Here is a 19,264-nt window from a genome sequence, read left to right on the forward strand (position 1 = left end):
GTAAACGCTATAATTCAGTTAACTGGGACATTTTTTTACGGAGGGCGTCAGTGACACTAAGAAGTAGAAATGTATGCAAGGCAACGCTTTGGCATGCGTGGCATTTCTTACACTTAATTAACTTGGAACGTGTCGCTGTGCCCCGGTTTAGTAGCGGGCTTTAGTGGGTAAACACGACGGGACCGCTTGCCAAACGCAAGACGGTGATAATTAACGGAGCAGTGCCGCTTTCCTGGGAAAGAGGAGGGTACTGCGCTCATGCATGGCACCTGGAGGTACAAAACAACATGCAGGCTATACGGAAACTAGCGGTATAGCGATAGATAGTTAATACTTTCTGTTTTCGGGTAAACTCAACGAACATAAAATGTTTCACTTCTCGGAAAACTTTATTACCGTCTGGAGTGTGATGGGACAGAGATGTTTACTTTCTGCGCGTCCCATCTGTCTAGTCAGCTTATCGAATTTCACGGATCCGTTCCATAAACGTAAACAGCGGCCCCTATGGATGCATTTAGGTAGTGATGTTTAGTGAGCAGAGTTCCAAGGAAAAGACGGTCAATCATGCTGGCCGTCAGCACAGCTGTAAGGACTCCGGAGTAGGTCTTTAAGCGCAGCTGGTAAAGCTGAAGTGACAAACTATTCACGGAATCACGCGCAATATCATCTCCAGGAAAAATACATACCAGATACATGCATATCTAAATATCTCTCCCTATGTTAGACGTTGTAAAAAAACAGAAGAAAGCTCGGTGTCACGTGTGTGGCTAGCACTTTACGTTACCAACGTTATCAGGAGTTGACTGTGCATATCATCAATTCTGGTGTGTCGGTATGTGCTTGTTTGTGGTGTGCAAAGGTGAAAGGGGAGCTGTGGCAATGAACTAAGGAAATACTCGAATAGCCCCCTGCGGAATACTGTCCTGCTCCAGGATGCACTGTTCGTAGTTCATCCGTTTGTACCGCTTCTGCATTTTATAACCCAACACTCCCAGATGGTCCCGGTGCTCTGCCTTTGTAGCCTTAACATCTGTTCAGTGTAACCGTGGAATATTGTAAGTCTGCCAGTTAAACATTTGAACCACAGTCTGGGTAATTGTATAATGTCTAACAGGCCTGATTATCAATGGAAGCATAGAGTTGAAATATGATTGGAATCCTAGACATAGATTACAATATTTTGGACCAATCATCATACAGTGGGCGTGTTTACCCCTCAGCTGTTGTAAACAGTGTGGCAACGTTGATCGAGGCTCGCGCGAAGCGGACCAGAGATGGGTGTATAAATATCTGCGGCTGCTTGTCTCGCTGTTCCACAACTGATATATACACGCGTGGTCTTGTCACAGTCTCGCTGTGCTTCTTCTGTTCAAGCCCCGACCGTCTCTGAGGACACGACTACAGGTTGGTGGGTCTCAATAGACTTTTAAAACCTTTTGAGGATTTTGTGAAACACCTCGCCATCTCCGTTGCGTCCGCGCGCAATCGATTTTGAAAGCCGCAGGTGTGCAGGGACGGTAGAAAACGTTATATTTGAATGTATGCATGGAGTGTAAGGACCGAAGCGAGAGTGTCAGTGTGTTAGTGAGGTGACACTAGTGTGCGTTCCAGCGGTTGGTAAGGTGCGTCTTTTGTGTCGATTCCTTCCAGCATACACTCTCCAATACTCTCCAATTCTGCAGTCATGTTATAGTGAGATCGGCCAGTCTACATCTATAGGCCTACAACAAATAACATTAAATGTCTAGTTCAACAAACGAAGTTTAGTTCTTGACGCACAAATTAATTGGAGGCTGCCTATCCTAATGTTCCAAGTAATGTCACGCCATGGCCATAGCGGAGCCGAACCTTAACTGTCTTTAACATGCGCTCCGGTTATAAGTAGCCTCCTCGCATCTTCAACAGCTCAGTCGAAAAGCCTACATTTCATTTATTTGCGCTGCATGCAGCCAACAGCCGTGTGCAGGCGCTCGGTGTCTGGCTGCAAGCACCGTCTCGCATCCGGTTCCCCGCTCGCCTCCCGGGCTCACCACAGATCGTGGCACACGCAATCAACAGGTTGGTATATTTTTATCTATCCATTCATCCGTATTGTTCAACTAGATTTTGTCAACGTTCCATGTTTATTATCTGTAGCTAGAACAGTAACATAACTGTAGGTTTAGCAACAATATTGTATGTGTTATATTGTATTGTTATTTTGTCTATAATTAAAACCCAATGGCACAATGTGCGTCTTCATTTTGTTTTTAGAAATTGACCGATCGCAAAGTTGACTGAACGGGACGTAGCTTATCTGTGACGTTATAGAGATGTGAAATAATGTCGGAGCTCGCGCTCCCAGGACTGGTGTTGTGCCGTCAGCTCGCGCCCAGGTCTGGTGTTGTGACGTCAGGTCCACGGGAGCAGAGGCTAATTGAGACTGGACCATGATGGTGATCACATGAAAAGGAGAAATAGAGAGAAGGATTGATGGAAAGATAAAGATATGTAAAAAAAAAAAAGGTAAGATGGAGATTGATAGATGGACATGGTTCCTTGATTCTGACCACCAAAATATAATTAAAAAACGATACACTTCTGACCTTACTTCTGTACTTTTATATACAATTTTAAATGAGCATCTGAGAGATGGAGAAATGGTGAGATGGAGGGATGGATAGATAGATGGTGGTGACAGGGTGATAGCGAGATGGATCGATAGAGAGATGGAGAGGAGGCGAGATACAGAGGAAGAGAGATGGATAGTTGGGGCGAGAGTGAGAATGACAGATGGACAGATGGAACAAGGGGGAGAGGTGTAATAAGTAAAAATGAGCAGTGGGAGGAGATCATGTGATCATGTGTGTAAAAGCTGGGTCTCTGTAGAGCTTTGCTGAGTGACAGGTGCAGATTGAAAGAGTTCTTATTATATTCATCAGAAGGGATCTGGGGACATGACACAGGTCCCTGACGCTTCTCACACTGCCTGCAGCCAGCCCTGCTCCAGCCTCAGCCCTGCCCTGCCCCTGCCCCAGCCTCAGCCCTGCCTCAGCCTCAGCCTCAGCCCTGCCTCAGCCCCAGCCCCAGCCCTGCCTTAGCCCCAGCCCCAGCCTCAGCCCTGCCTCAGCCCCAGCCCCAGCATCAGCCTTAGCGAAGAGAGGAGAGAATAGAGGGGTGGAGAGACGAAGGGGCTCTGTGGTACCAAAGGAGGACTGAATCAAACAAGGTGAGCTGGAAACTTGTCCTTTGCTCTGTTTGACTTGCAGATGTCTCCAGCTCTGACATGCACCCAATGACCTGCAAGGCAGACGGATGTGAGAGTCTCTGCGTGTATATGACAGTAAGGGATGTGTGTGTGTGTGTGAGTTTTGCGAGATAAATAGTTCTTCCTTCATTCTAATAATTCCTGTGTGCAGCTGTTAGGATGTGTCTCCGTTGAGGCTTGACCTGGACTGGTCTGGCCTTGTTTGGCCTGGTCTGGCCTGTTCTGGTTGTTCTGGTCTGGGTTGGTCTGGCCTTGTTTGGCCTGGTCTTCGCCTCACAAAGTCCCTATCCCTCTGTGAGTCATGCTGTAGGAACTGAGATGACAAAAAATATGTCTGGGCGTGCTTCTGTTCACAACACTGGGCAGCAGTGTTTGCACACATGCACACAAACTCACACTTACACATACACACACACTTAAACATTCACACACACACACACACACACACACACACACACACACACACACACACACACTTACACAGGGAAGCTTTGGCAGAGTACTGCCACCGTGGAAGAGTGGGCTGGCTGCCAAAGGCCACAGTTTACTCCAGGAAACCATCAGCGCTCTAACCTAGATTCAGAGAGGAAAGATACACATTCTCCTACCCTAGCCCTCTCTCTCTCTCTCTCTCTCTCTCTCTCTCTCTCTCTCTCTCTCTCTCACCTCCTCTCTCTCTCTCTTCCCCCACCCTCACCTCCTCTCTTTCTTCTCATGTGTCTAAACAAGCCGGAAGGCTGCATACTCGATTTCTGCTGCCTTTTTGGAAACTAATAGCTCTTCATATGGTGGAGAGTGCCCAGACAGTCTTCCGGGTCTAGCCTGTTCATCAGCAGCCTAATGGTGTGTGAAATGTGTTGAGAGGTGCTGTGGTGAGGTCTGTTCTCCAGCCCCAGCCTGGACAGACCTCAGACCTCAGATCTCTCAACTCTCCCTCTCTTCCTTGTATGTCTTGATTCTCTGCTCCTACATTTGGCGTGTGGCGTAGATGTGTTTGTGTGTAAGCATGTGTTTGAGTGTGCGAGGGTGTGTTATGTTGGGGGTGCCCTGAGGTTTGACACGACAAGCCCAGATCTTACCTGGTATTAACTAAGTAAGGTATGGTAAGAATGTTTACATAAAGTGGATTGCATTCAAGGTTTTGTGTACATTTTCCAGGTCGAGGAAGCGTTTATGATTCTCCTCTAATAACTATGTTCCCCGGATAGCTGGCTGGCTGGCTGCCTTCAATATTAGTTTTCTGTTAACAGAGCTAGATGTAGATGAGCTGCTGGAAGGAGATTGTCTTGTCTGTTATCTTTATGTAAGAGCTCAGAGCCTCTGCCTGATTGGCCAAGAATGCAACATAACTAATCATTGGTTGTTTTTCCAGTATCTGGCCAGACTTTTAGCTGTCAACTAAAATACTGCTATCAATAATGATGTTATTGAGCCTGCATTGCTCAGGGGTTATCTGAGAATGTACTCACACAAACACACGCACACACACGCACTCTAGTGCACTTGTAAGTTTCTACGTTAACAGGATTTGTTTGGACCAGATAGCCACTGTATATTACAATTGAGTGGTGGTAGTACACTGAAGATATCCTGTGTGTGTGTGTGTGTGTATGTATGAGAATGTGTTTTTGTGTACGTGTGAGAGAGAAATTGTTTGTGTGTGTGAAAGAGAGGAGGGGTGATTGTGTATGTGTGTAGAGTGAGAGAGAGAGTTGTGTGAGAAGGTGTTTGTATGTTTTGGGCGATGAATGAGGGGAAATGTTGAGTGGAGTTGCATGAAACCACTGTACTAGTGCATTTGGTGGAGTATTGGGCATTGACTCTGCTGCCATTAATAATGCGGTGTGAGAAAGAGCGGGAAAGGGAGTGAGCGAGAAGAAGGGAGAGAGAGAATGACCAGAGATAAAGAGGGAGCGGGGAGGGGGAGAGAGAATGACCCGGTACATAGAGTGTGTTCATGTTTGCCCTCAAGTTAGTATGTGATGCATGTTTGCATCCTCAGTCAGCATCTGCCACTAGGGGATACAGCCTGGCCTGGCTGGGGTTTTCAGCTCGACAACTAATAGTATGTATATGTGTGTGTGTGTGTGAGCATGTATTTATGTGTGTGTGTGTGTGTGTGTGTGTATGGGGGTGTTTGTGCGTGTATTGCAATGAGTGGGAGGGTATGATTGACAGTCTCATCTCTATGGAGCAGAATAATCCCAGTTGTGTCAGAGAGCTGTCAGAGGAGGGGCCATTCTCTGGCTCCATAGCCCACAACTCTGGACCATCCATCAGAGAGCGGAGAGGGAGGACGAGGGGGAGGAGGAGGGGGAAGGGGGAGGAGGAGGAGGGGAGAAGGGAGAGATTCCATCAGGTTCCTGAGATATGTGAGTAGATGTGTATCCAAGTCTGTGTGTAGTCCTACAGGTCATTGCTGCAGTGTTTGTGTGTCAACATGTGGGTTGGTTGAGTTTGTGTGAATTTATGTTTTTATGTATATTTGCATCTGCACAACAAATGGTCCATGTTCTGAATAATTTAGTGTTGTGATATAATGTGTGTGTTTGTGGCTTAGTCCCATGCCTGCTGGTCATCTGTGGTTCTGAGTGTCTTCAGTCTCATCCCCCTGGCTGGCTGGCTGGTTGCCTGGCTGGCTGGCTGGCTGGTTGCCTGGTTTCCTGCCTGGCTGGCTGGCTAGTTGCCTGGCTGGCTGGCTGCCTGGCTGGCTGGCTGCCTGGCTGGCTGGCTGCCTGGCTGGCTGGTTGTCTGCCTGGCTGGCTGCCTGGCTGGTTGCCTGGCTGGCTGGCTAGTTGCCTGGCTGGCTGGTTGTCTGCCTGGCTGGCTCGCTGGCTGGCTGGTTGCCTGCCTGGCTGGCTGCCTGGCTGGCTATCTTACTGGCAGGATGGCTGTCTGGTTGCTGTTGCAGGCTGATGTATAAATGCATGAACAAGACTGGGCACCATTACTCAACAGCACCCGGCCCATTCCCCATGTCCAGAATTAAAGTAGGCAAACAGGAAATGGTTAAAAGTCTTTATTGGTGAGCGGTGAGGTTGAGGTGGTTCAGGGACTGCTGCTGCCTGCAGAGTATGCATGGATCCATGAATTAAGACTTAGAAGATAAGACAGACAGCACAGACACGCTGCTCCTCGCTAGACACAATCCTAAGGTAAGTCAGTTCTGCTGTGTGTGTGTGTGTGTGTGTGCGTGTGGAAGTGGAATTAGGGATCAATGTCATTGTTTGATTCCCACTGGTGCTGTGTCTTTAGAAATGCTAGTTGTGTGTGTGTGTGTGTGTGTGTGTGTGTGGGAGAGTGTGTGTGTGTGTGTGTGTGTGTGTGTGTGTGTGTGTGTGTGTGTGTGTGTGTGGGAGAGTGTGTGTGTGTGTGTGTGTGTGTGTGTGTGTGTGTGTGTGGGAGAGTGTGAGAAAGCCCCAGCTTGAGCTCCTTTTTCTATACTGGACATCTCCATGTGTTTCATGTTTTCCCTCTAACCCAGTGTGTGTGTGTGTGTGTGTGTGGATAAAGTAGGAGATCAGTGGTGGTGTGTGTGTGTGTGTGTGTGTGTGTGTGTGTGTGTGTGTGGATAAAGTAGGAGATCAGTGGTGGTGTGTGTGTGTGTGTGTGTGTGTGTGGATAAAGTAGGAGATCAGTGGTGGTGTGTGTGTGTGTGTGTGTGTGTGTGTGTGGATAAAGTAGGAGATCAGTGGTGGTGTGTGTGTGTGTGTGTGTGTGTGGATAAAGTAGGAGATCAGTGGTTGTGTGTGTGTGTGTGTGTGTGTGTGTGTGTGTGCATACAGATGTACTGCATATAGAGTGTGAGGGGACAGAGGGAGATGAGATCCACAGGCAGACAGGTGGGCAGACAGACAGGTGGGCAGACAGACAGGTGGGCAGACAGACAGGTGGGCAGACAGACAGGTGGGCAGACAGACAGGCAGTCAAGCAGGCAGACAGACAGATCATGTTATTACCGTCTCTGTTTTGTATAAGAATAACAATGGATACAGTGAAGCAGTCCCATATCCCATCTCCTCCTCCGTCATTTCAGCTCCTTACGGAAGATGAAGGAGTGTCTCTGTACCGGTGGCTTTTTTATTAAATTCAAGCAACAGTTGAGGGCTCCATCACAACAGGAAACTGAGTGGAGCTGCTGTCATCCCAGCTCAGAGTGGAACGTGCTTTTGTAAATCTTCAAATGACACTTTCAAACGGGAGCCTTTATTTCTTGAATGTTTCCAGTTCTGCTGGTACTCAGTCAGATACGCCGGTCTTTAGTGCCCTATTTAGTGTGTGTGTGTGTGTACTGTATGTCGTGCTTTGAATGTGTGTGTGTGTATGGTTTGAGGGAGTGTACAGAATTCCTTCATCTGTGTGTGTGTGTGTGTGTCTTTCAAAGAAAATAGCCTGTTAATTAAATGCTGTTGTTGGGGGGGGGGGGGGTGCTTCTGTCTGGTGGAGCAGCCTGTCATTTACAAAGCTGACTTACATGAGAATGCCTTGGCAATATGATGTATTGGTTTGTGTAAAGGAAGAGGTGTGTGTCAGAACCCGCCCCACACACACGACATGTCGACAGACACACACACACACACACACACACACACATGAGGAGGAGAGATAGTCAACGAGAGAGAGACAGAGATTGATAATGGAATATTTAATGGCCCATAAAATGCTTTTAATCCCATCTCTAGGGGCAATAACTCGTAATTTGTAGAAAAGTGTATGTCTCCACTGTGGAAGAGAAAGGACCTGTGTTTTGAGATGTAATTGTATTTGTGAGTTTTTGTGTGTGTGTGTGTGTGTGTGTTTTGACATGGCATTTGTTTTCCATTAGTGTGAAGGAGCATGGCGTTAAGGACTGCTCTAGCATCGTATTGGCTGTTACTATCTCCCCCTCGCTGAGCAGTAATCACACAGTGCCCAGGACGGAAAGAAAACAAGCTCACTGCTGGCCCCCTGTGTGACTGTGTGTGTGTGTGTGTGTGTCTGTCCAAATGCATGGAAATGACAAGGATTTATCTTGAGGTGCTGCTTGTAGTGTTAATCAGATTTCTGGATTAAGTGTGTATATGTTTTTGTTTTGTAGGATTGTGTGTGTATGTGGGAGAAAGACAGAGATATATTTGACGAGTACTCTGTCTCTCACTCTCACTCTCACTCTCACTCACTCATCCTCTCTTACCCTATTTTTCACTTCCACTTACTCACTCGTTGAAAAACGCAACTATAAAGACCCTATTTTGATCACAGGCTTTCTATAATTATAATAAAACCCAGAGCCCTTTGTTTTGACAGATCTTATTTATAATGGCAGCATGTGTGGGATTGATGGTGCACAAACACACAGGTTTGTTTTTTATTATCCAAGGGAGGACCGATAATTCACTTAAAAATCATGTTATCCCTAACCCCAAGCCTAACATTAAACCTTAATATAATTCCAACAGTAACACTAAACCACATTAAACCCACTAGAAATAGAACATAAAGTTGTGTGGGGCCCAAGAAATGTCCCCACAAGGTCATTTTATTGTGATTATTGAACCTTCTGGTTCACACAAAGTTCAACAAGACCACACACACACACACACACACACAGACTCAGTGGTGCAGCACACAGGGGTTAAATCTCGTGTGAATGTGGAATAATGGCAGGATGAAAGAATGAGATGTGCAGCAGTGGTGTTTTAGACCATGTGTTTTTAATCCTGGCTAATATCAAGCATATGCTGTTTGGACAGCCAAGAACAGACCTGCTGATCTCTGGCACATCTATCAGCTGGCACCAACACGCATATTTGTGTGTGTGTGTGTGTGTGTGCGTGCATGTTTCTCTTTGACCTCAGGCAAAGATGTTATATTGTTCTTCTGCTCTGTGAAGCATCAGGGATGTAGACAGAGTCTGTCAGTCAGTACATCAATCAATAAGCCTTACAGCTGAACAGTCACTAAGACAGCTACCTGTCCAGCCAGCCAGTCATTAAGCTGACCAGCCGGCCAGCCATTCAGTCACAAAGCCAACCTGCCAGCCAGCCTGCCAGCCTGCCAGCCAGCCAGCCAGCCAGCCAGCCAGCCAGCCAGCCAGCCAGCCAGTCAACCATTCAGTCACAAAGCCAACCAGCCAGCCAGCCAGTCATCAATTCACTCACAAAGCTGACCAGCCAACCAGTTGGCCGGTCAGTCACAAAGCCTGCCAACCAGCCATCCAGCTTACCCAGCGCTCCAGGGATGGCACACCTCCCCCTCCCTCCCCGTAGACAGGGTAAGACGCACTAATAGACAATCATCACAGCACCAGGAGTGCCTCTCCACTTAGAGGCAGCATCATCCCTGGGGGTCAAGGACTCGGACAGGACAGGACGTCTGTGCAGCTCGGGGGATAAGCAGGAAGCATTCATCTATTTGCAAATCATTAGCTGCATCATTGAAGATTTCTCTTTGTAAGACAGAGAGACAGAGCTCCATTCATTATCATTTCTGTTCCTGTCAGCCTTTTTACCTGGGTGTGTGTGTGTGTGTGTTTCTCTGTGTATGTGTGTGTGTGTGTGTGTGTTTCTCTCTGTGTCTGTGTGTGTTGGTTGTGGAGGAGATTGAAGGGGTGGGTGGGGGTGTGTGGGTGCCAATGTTCAATCAGCCAAATGAATGCTGGCTCAACAGACAAAGAGGTTTATCTCTCTTGTGATGTTCCCTCGCTGTCTCTCCCACTTGCTGTCTCGGTGAAAAGCTTTTGATTTGGGATTTACATGACATCCACCCTCACCTTAAGCCCAGAGGAGCTGAGTGTATGAGCTGACTGGCTGAACTTATTGTGCACATCTTTGAATTTCAGAAAAATAGATTTTCTCACAACAAGAGGTTTAAGTGCTGTGGGCACATGTTTAGTTGTGTTTGATGGCAGGAACACCTGATTGAAGAAATGTGTATAGTGTGTAAATAGAGTGGGATGAGCTCCAGTGAGTGTGTGTGTTGTGAGTTAATAGCGAAGACGGATAGAGAGAGACAGATAGAGAGAGATAGAGAGAGAGAGAGGATTAACTAGTGGGTTGATGCAGGCTGAGCTGCGATATGTCCCCTCTTCAGATACAGAGAGGAGGTAGAGAGAGGTAGAGAGAGGTAGAGAGAGAGGTAGAGAGAGAGGTAGAGAGAGAGGTACAGAGAGAGGTACAGAGAGAGGTACAGAGAGAGGTACAGAGAGAGGTACAGAGAGAGGTACAGAGAGAGGTACAGGGAGAGGTACAGGGAGAGGTACAGGGAGAGGTAGAGAGAGAGGTAGAGAGGGGGAGAGAGGGAGAGAGGGGGGGAGGGGGGAGGGGGAGGGGGACTTTTCCGGTTGAAGGGTATTAGTAGATTCATGGGTAGCAGAGCCAGATTAAATAGAAAACACTGGCTGGGATTATAGCTCATCTGGAGAGGAGAGGAGTGAAAGGAGTGCATTCACACACACACACACACGCTCTTAAGTGTTTACACTGCTGTGCAGTATTTGGTAGTGAATTGGTTGCTTTTGGAGGCGTCCCAGGTGGCCTCGGGGCACCAGCACCAAGAGCCTGGGGCCTGGTCAGATAGGAGGAGCCTGGGGCCTGGTCAGACAGGAGCTTAAAGATGGGCCCTCGGGTCAGAGGCAGGGGAATCACTTATCTAAGTCTGAGAGAAGACAGAGAGGTAGAAAATAAATAGAGAGAGAGAGAGCGGAAAAGAGGGGAGGAAAAGAGAAAGTAATATAAGAGAGAGCTTTGCCTAGGCGCGACTAAATCAGTGATCAGTATATTTCCAGCTCCTCTGTGATTGTCGACTGTCCTACTGAGAAGGGCTCTCCTTCTCCCCATCTTTCCTTCTCCCCCTCTCCCCATCTTTCCATATCTCCTTCTATCCTTCTCCTCATCTCTCCATATCTCCTTCTCTCCTTCTCCTCATCTCTCCATATCTCCTTCTCTCCTTCTCCCCATCTTTTCATCTCTCCATATCTCCTTCTTTCCTTCTCTCCATCTTTCCTTCTTTCCATATCTCCTTTTCTCCATATCTCCTTCTCTCCTTCTCTCCTTCTCTCCATATCTCCTTCTCTCCATATCTCCTTCTCTCCATATCTCCTTCTCTCCATATCTCCTTCTTTCCATATCTCCTTCTCTCCATATCTCCTTCTCCTCACCACATCTCCCTCTCTGCATCATCACTCCTGAAATACCATAGTAGTTAACACATATCCAGTATGAGCTGTCTGTCCATGTGAGACCCATCTTCTAACCCTCCACCATGACATCTCTCTTCAACTATTCGTCCTGATCTCTGGGCCAGATGCTCCCCACGGGGCATGGAAAGATTGGAATGCAAAGAAAGAAGAAGAATGCACTCTAGGAATCAATGCTTTTCCCAGAGATCAAGGATAAACATCCCTCTAAAGTCTGACTTGGGGTCAGTTTTGTGTCCATCCCCCAGGTTCAGATCCAGTCTTGGATGTGGAGATGGCCCTGGGCTTGTCCAGGGTTAGATTGTAGGGCCAGAGAGGTGTGTCAGGGAGGGACAGCCTGTCTTCATCATACCAATGACATATGATGACAGTGTGGTTTTGAAAGTGTTGTGTTTACTGTCGCTGTTGTCATATTGGAAGCAGACATGAATTCAGGGCTTTATTTGTTAGCTGTTGACCTCATCTCCCGCAGCATCCTGGATGTGTTGCTGTGAGCTCTCTCTTCCCTGGGAGCTACATTCCTAGCTGGTGCCAGAGTGTCAGTTACGCACAGGAATCCATCTCCTCGCCTATCCACACCTCTCCTCCCTTCTCCTCTCCTTAACTCTCCTCCTCACCTCTCCTCCCTTCTCTCTCCTCTCCTCTCCCTCTCGCCCCATCCTCTCCTCCTCACTTTTCTTTGCCTCTCCTCTCTTTCCTCACCTCTCCTCTCCTCTCCACTCTCCTCTCTTCCTTTCTCTCCATTGTTTTCTCCAACTACCGGTAATTCTATCTGGAAGTTGTTAGGTTCACGTTGCGGTCAACCAAATTTCCCTTCCAAATGATACATTCCTCCTCTGTGAGTGAGGTGTGACCTTTTCATCAGGGTTAGTGATGTTGATTTTCCATTTGTGGGGATAAGGGACATGGAAGTGTCCTCTCAGTTGACTGGTGATGATGCTGGAACCAAGGTAAACCTAACGATGTCTCTTTCTAGATCAAAGAACCTCACTCTCTCTTTCTAGAATGAAGGAGAATCTCTGTCTTTTGCTCTCTCCATCTCCCTCTCTTTGTGTCTCTCTCTCTGTCTTTCTATTGCTCTCTGTCTCTTTCTCCTCTCTGTCTTTCTCCTCTCTGTCTCTCTCTCTCTGTCCCTCTCTATCTGTCCCTCTCTCTCTGTCCCTTTCTCTCTCTCTCTCTCTCTCTGTCCCTCCCTCTCTCTCTCTCTCTGTCTCGCTCTGTCTCGCTCTGTCTCGCTCTCTCTCGCTCTGTCTCGCTCTGTCTCTCGCTCTGTCTCTCTCTGTGCCAGGACGGGGGTGGGGTGGCCCTGGGAGGAGGGCTCTGCCCTCTCTGATGCCACTGGGCCTGGGTGGAGAAGGAAATGACGGAGGAAGGATGGGAGGATGGTGGAAGGTCAAGGAAGAGGGAAGAAAGAGCAGACTGTTTACCCCAGATGACTACAGAGCGCTGTCAGAGCTGGGGCCACTAGCACTCTGGAAGATAAGAGACCGGTCCTGAGAGCCATGAAATCATTCCTTTCATGGCGAAGTCAGTGGAAGTGAAAGAAGGGGATAAAAGAGGGGTTTCAAATGCAAATGAACGGAGTGAAAACTTACTGGATCAATCTTCATGAAAGTCTAATAGGTTGCCGTGGCAGTGTAGACGCTTCTATGTCAATATTAGCTGATACCATAGATGAGGGACTGGAGCTTTGAAATACTGAAGTGAGATAAGCTAATGTGGGAGGACTACTGAAGTCTCCCTCTCTTTCTCACAGCTCACACACAACACACAAGGCTGCACACAACCTACACACACACACACACACACACACACACACACACACACACACACACACACATGAACATATTGACAAACATACTGAAAAACACGCACACACAATGCTCATGAACTATGGTGCTTGATTTGTAACATAGATGATGAAATGTAGGTTTGTTTACTGAGGAAGCATCCTAGTCTTGTCAGTGCTGTTGATTTGTAGTAGTTTAACAAGACACGTTTAACAACCTACCTGGTGTCTCCTGTCTTGCTGCTGTTAGAAGATAACGTAGGATTTCATTACAAAGCACTGTCCTGAGTCTTATCTCTGTGATGGATCTGGACCCAGACAGACACTGTAATCCCACAGGTTTATTTAGGGAAACTGGGAGGATCATGTGGCCTGTTTGGTTTCGTTGCTGTTCTGCTGCTGTAGTGAGCGGCGCGCTCCCAGGGGGAGCTGGAAGCCTGGCTCAGGTCGCCGTGTCCTGGCGACGCAGGAGATGCTCCCTGGTGACGTCACTGGACTGTGTTTGATGTCTTTACTCTGCTGGAAGGACTTTGTTGTCCACATTCAACCCAATCAGACAGCAATCACAGATTCAGACAGCAGATAATCACAAATAGACTCTGACACAACCTGACCTGCTGGGAGCTCTGCTAGTTAGTGTTGTAGTCAGAGGTGTGTGTGTGTGTGTTTAATGAAACTGGACTCTAGCTATGTGTTGTGGGAAACATGCAACCCAGCACCAGTTTTTACATTTCTGGATTAATCGCAATGTTGTTGCCCCAGCAAGTTGAGACGTGTCTGTGTGTGTGTGTGTTAATGATCGTGTGTACTATGTGGGAAGTATGATTGTTTGTGTGTGTGTGTGCATACTTCCGTGGTTTAGTCTTCTACATGTGTCAGCAGGTTGGTAAATGTAAAGCAGCCCTGTACAGCAGTCCTGTAAAGCAGTCCTGTACAGCAGCCCTGTACAGCAGCCCTGTAAAGCAGCTCTGTAAAGCAGTCCTGTAAAGCAGTCCTGTACAGCAGCCCTGTACAGCAGCCCTGTACAGCAGCCCTGTACAGCAGCCCTGTAAAGCAGCTCTGTAAAGCAGCTCTGTACAGCAGCTCTGTACAGCAGCCCTGTAAAGCAGCCCTGTAAAGCAGCTCTGTACAGCAGCCCTGTAAAGCAGCCCTGTAAAGCAGCTCTGTACAGCAGCCCTGTAAAGCAGCCCTGTAAAGCAGCCCTGTACAGCAGCCCTGTACAGCAGCCCTGTAAAGCAGCCCTGTACAGCAGCCCTGTACAGCAGCCCTGTAAAGCAGCCCTGTAAAGCAGCCCTGTACAGCAGCCCTGTACAGCAGCCCTGTACAGCAGCCCTGTAAAGCAGCCCTGTACAGCAGTCCTGTAAAGCAGCCCTGTAAAGCAGCCCTGTAAAGCAGCTCTGTAAAGCAGCCCTGTACAGCAGCCCTGTAAAGCAGCCCTGTAAAGCAGCCCTGTAAAGCAGCCCTGTACAGCAGCCCTGTAAAGCAGTCCTCTGCTCCATACTGGCCTGGCAGTAAACCTGCTGAATGCTGTTATCTCTTGTCTGAGAGGGAAATGACTGCAGTTCCTTCTAGGAAACATCTGTAGTCCGTAGCACAGCAGGTGTGGTTTAACGTGCCGTGCTGTGCCTACACTGAACTCACTCTCACTCTCACACTCACACACACACACACACATGCATATGCATCCCCATGCACCTGTAAAGACACACGCTCCTGGTTACACACCTGGTTACACACCTCGTGCGTGATGCATGAACAGGGCACATGTGGATTTGACCATACATGTCAGTGGAACGTGTGTCATACGTGGAACATGTGAAGAACAAAGTACAGCCCATATCAAAGGAGAGCTGATATCAAAGGAATTTGGATGAGCACACCAGGAGAAGTTATTTTATACAGCAGACTCCTCTCTCTCTCCTTTATCTCTCTCCCTCCTCTTTTTTTCTCTCTCGCTCTTTCTCTTTACTTCTCCCTGTTTTATTTGTCTCTCTCTCTTCCTTTCATTCCTTCCCTCCGTAAGAGTCATCCTGCCTGCTTCTCTATAGGCTGGTGTAGTGCTGTGTCATTTACCAGGCTACCCGAGAGGCTCAGTTGTGATGCAATAACAGTGTAATCTAGGTTACTGTCTGCTTGACAGTACTGGTATTTACCTGACATTTACATCAAAATGACAAGAGAATTATAGAGCTGTATATTGTACTCTTTTCCCTGTAACCCCTTCCCTCCTCCTCTGCTCCTAGTCCATCCTCACCATCCCTCCTCCCCCTCTCCCCCTCCTCCTCCTCCTTTTTCTTTCCCACAGGTACTGTGCTTTTTCTTGTATTGCTTTAAGTTCTAATGCTATTTCTTTCCCCGCCTCCCTCTGCCCTCCCCCCCTCTCTCTCCTTCTCTTCTGTCTTTCTCTCCCTCTTCCTCTCACTCCTCTCACACTCTCCCTTTTTCTCTCTACCTCTCCCCCTCCCCCTCTCTCACTCTCTCTCTCCTGGCCTGGTACTGTCTCTCTCTCTCTCTCTCTCTCTCTCTCTCTCTCTCTCTCTCTCTCTCTCTCTCTCTCTCTCTCTCTCTCTCTCTCTCTCTCTCTCTCTCTCTCTCTCTCTCTCTCTCTCTCTCTCTCTCTCTCTCTCTCTCTCTCTCTCTCTCTCTCTCTCTCTCTCTCTCTCTCTCTCTCTCTCTCTCTCTCTCTCTCTCTCTCTCTCTCTCTCTCTCTCTCTCCTGGTCTCCTACCTGCTATGATTTATACAGGTTGACAGGAATGAGAGGAACATTGGCTCCACTTCCACAGTGGTCTTTAGTGTCTGAGCCCATTCCTGTCAAAAACACTGACTGCCTGGCGACACACACACACACACACACAAACAAAGACAATGAAATTGCATCCCATCCCATTTGATATAATCGCTGCGGCTGTGAATGTGTAAATAAGCTAAGAGGAGTGTTCTCTGTGAGACACACTGAGACGGGCTGTGCTGCATCCCAGGGAGGACTACACTCTTGCTATTAATGAGGACGTGTTCTTGGCTGTTCCCTCAATGTCTCAGTAGTACACGGAGCTGGTCTACTGTACGTCTCATGTAGCGCTGTCACACTGCGCTGGTCTACTGTATGTACAGTAACATGTAACTGTCTTATGCACAGTGTCACACTGCGCTGGTCTACTGTATGTACAGTAACATGTAACTGTCTTATGCACAGTGTCACACTGCGCTGGTCTACTGTATGTACAGTAACATGTAACTGTCTTATGCACAGTGTCACACTGCGCTGGTCTACTGTATGTACAGTAACATAAAGTATCCCTAACTGAGAAACACTGGCAGCATGACACAATGTGTAAAGTAGTAGTTTGTGGAGAGCGTAACTATGGAGCATCCAACCTACCATTACTTTAGTCTGTGATTTACCTCATTATGGGGTGTGTGTGTATGTGTGACGGAGAGCAGGAGGAGGAGAGAAAGAGAGAGAGAGAGTGAGATAGTTGCTATAGATGGGATGTGTTGTCAACTAGAATATCCTTCTGATGCATTGAAGAGGATCTCTCCTACGGTAAGTCCTGCAATATTGCCGAGAGGGAGAGAGGGAGAGAGGGAGAATTAAGCGTTGTCTGGTTCTGGACATTCTCCAGTTAACTTCGTAAAGTACCTTCAAGTTTTGAGCTGTTGACGATCATGTGATGCTATCCAGCAGACAGCCCTGGTACTGTTCTCTCTCTCTCTTTCTCTCTGTCTCTGTCTCTCTCTCTCTCTCTCTCTCTCTCTCTCTCTCTCTCTCTCTCTCTCTCTCTCTCTCTCTCTCTCTCTCTCTCTCTCTCTCTGTCTAGCTTTAAAACATGAGGACACTCGTCGAAAGAGTTTTGTGTGGAAAGTCCTACATTGTTGAGACAGAGTTTTGCTCACGTACGTTTGTGGCGCTCTGGATAGGAGCGTCTGCTAAATGACTAAATGTGGTGACCTCCTGGGGTCTGTCTGGTCGCTGTGTGGATGGAGACGGCCCATCTGAGGCAGACGAGGATAATTACAGGGATTAAGATCAGCTCTTCTAATGGGACGTCTTTATGATATGGATCGCTGCTGCGGAACATTCTAGGTTTCCTCGCGGCGGTGCTCGGAATCCTTTGCTGCTTTTGTGCTGCATGTTGTTAAATTCTACAAAATTGTACCTGAACCCGATCTCTCTCACCCTCTCTTCTGTCCGAACTATTTATCTGATAGAAACTCAGTGCTGTTCTTCTATACAATGTTCTGAAGTGCTTGCGTGAAATACGATTTTACAGACCTATCAAATTAAGATTTGCTCGTCCCTGCTGTCCTTGCCTGTTAGTTGCAGAGTATCTACGTGGACATCGTGTGTTTCCTTGAAGTTATCGAAACCTCTTCGACCTCACATTCTGTCCTTCCTGTGATAGACCTTGAGCCGGTTTCCCTTTCTGTCCTGTCTATCGGCAGGGAGAGTCCAAGGTCTGCCTCAGCCCTCAGCCCTCAGCCCTCAGCCCTCAGCCCTCAGCCCCAAGCCCCAACCTCAGCCTCAGCCCTCAGCCTCAGCCCAAGCCTCAGCCCCAGCCCTCAGCCCCAGCCCCAACCTCAGCCCCAGCCCTCAGACCCAGCCCTCAGCCTCAGCCCCAGCCCTCAGTCCTCAGTGCAGCGTGGCGTGGAAACACAACCAGACGCCCCGCAACCACAAAGGTCCAGGGAGGAGGCAGGGTGACCCTCTCACAAGAAGCTTCTCCTTTCGATCTCACAGCCAGAAATACACTCATTTCCTCTGTGTTTAGTGCAGGGGGGGAGGGAGGGGGAGGGTGGGGGGCGCATGTGTATACATGACTATTTTTGTGGGCCCGCTAAGCAGAGACACATTTTTATGCTCCAAAAGAGACCCCCCCCCCCCCCCCCCCCCCCCGTATGTCGGGGCTGGACTGGGCTCTGTCCTGAGGCTGCCTCCTGTTCAGGTCCACTGAAGATCCTCTGTCTGCAGTCGTTACAATGATAAACACACAGAAAACAACCGAGCTGAAAAGTTACACAGTACAGCTGTAGATGGAAGCATTGCTCAAAGTCCTTGGAGGACATTTCTCCATGCCTGTAAAGGTTAAATCAACAGTTTCGAGGTCAGAGCCTAGGTAGAGGTCAGAGGTCAAACAGTGTGCAGTGATGACTGTCCAGAACCTACGAGTCTATCTCCTGCTGAGAGACGCAGTTACATGAGATGAACTCGTACATCTGCACACAGGAAGCACATCAGTCAACTTGAACTTGATTGCGCCGTCTTACATGGCACGCAACACACCACAGGCCTGTCTGGAGTTAGACAAAAGATTGTATATTTGTAATATACTTCTTTCTAGTCGGCTGCATCGCTCTAATTCTGCATCGCTTGGCTCTGGTGGGAGTCTAGACGTTAGATTCACGCTGGTATATGTGTGTCTCAGTGTTGTGTGGTGTGTGTGGTGAGCACAACAACAAGGCTGGTATTTGTCATTTTGTCATTTCTATGCGCGTGTGTGTGTGTGTGCGTGCGCGCGTGTGTGCGTCAGTCAGGATATAAATGGCTCTCCTCTAGATGAATAGTAATAATGATGATGACGTTTTCTTCACCTTTATGTTGATTTATCTTTCCACTGGAGGATCCACCCACACACTCTAATAAAACCCTCCACACACACACACATGCACACACACGCACACACACACACACGCACAGGAATGACAAATGCCTGCCTAATTGTTGTACTCTGGAGGGTGGCTGGAGTGATTTATTAAGATGTTGAAAACTTGAAGGACAGTTCTTTCCCCATGCTTCTCTCTGACACAGCCTGTCATTTCCACATTCTGAGTAGCCTGATTTACCGTCTGCCTGACAGACATGCAGGTACCTCAGCACCATGACATCTGGAGAAGGTTTCTAAGGGGGTGTGTGTCCATTCTTTCTTTGATTATGGATTTTATTGGGGTGCACACACACACACACTCATGACGTACACGTGTACGTGCGCAGCATTCAAAGAGTAGAGGTGTTTTATAGGTTGCAGGCAGAAAGTGGTCTATAAAGTCAGATG

General features: G+C 48.0%; 1 protein-coding gene across 2 annotated transcripts in view; it reads left to right on the top strand.

Moving 5' to 3' along the window:
* Positions 1-1,265: 1,265 nt before the first annotated feature.
* The window catches only part of cemip (cell migration inducing hyaluronidase 1), a 64,365-nt gene continuing 46,366 nt past the window's right edge, over positions 1,266-19,264 (top strand). Inside the window, exon 1 of one of the 2 annotated variants that reach the window (XM_084682561.1) lies at positions 1,266-1,404. The gene's annotated coding sequence lies outside the window, so the exon portion shown is untranslated. Of the gene's footprint in view, positions 1,405-2,901; positions 3,209-19,264 lie in introns of those variants that run through there. The other variant, XM_084682560.1, reaches the window with a different exon arrangement.

The sequence above is a fragment of the Hypomesus nipponensis genome, chromosome 19 (assembly GCF_054491055.1).
Source record: "Hypomesus nipponensis isolate SF chromosome 19, ASM5449105v1, whole genome shotgun sequence".
Classification (NCBI taxonomy): domain Eukaryota; kingdom Metazoa; phylum Chordata; class Actinopteri; order Osmeriformes; family Osmeridae; genus Hypomesus; species Hypomesus nipponensis.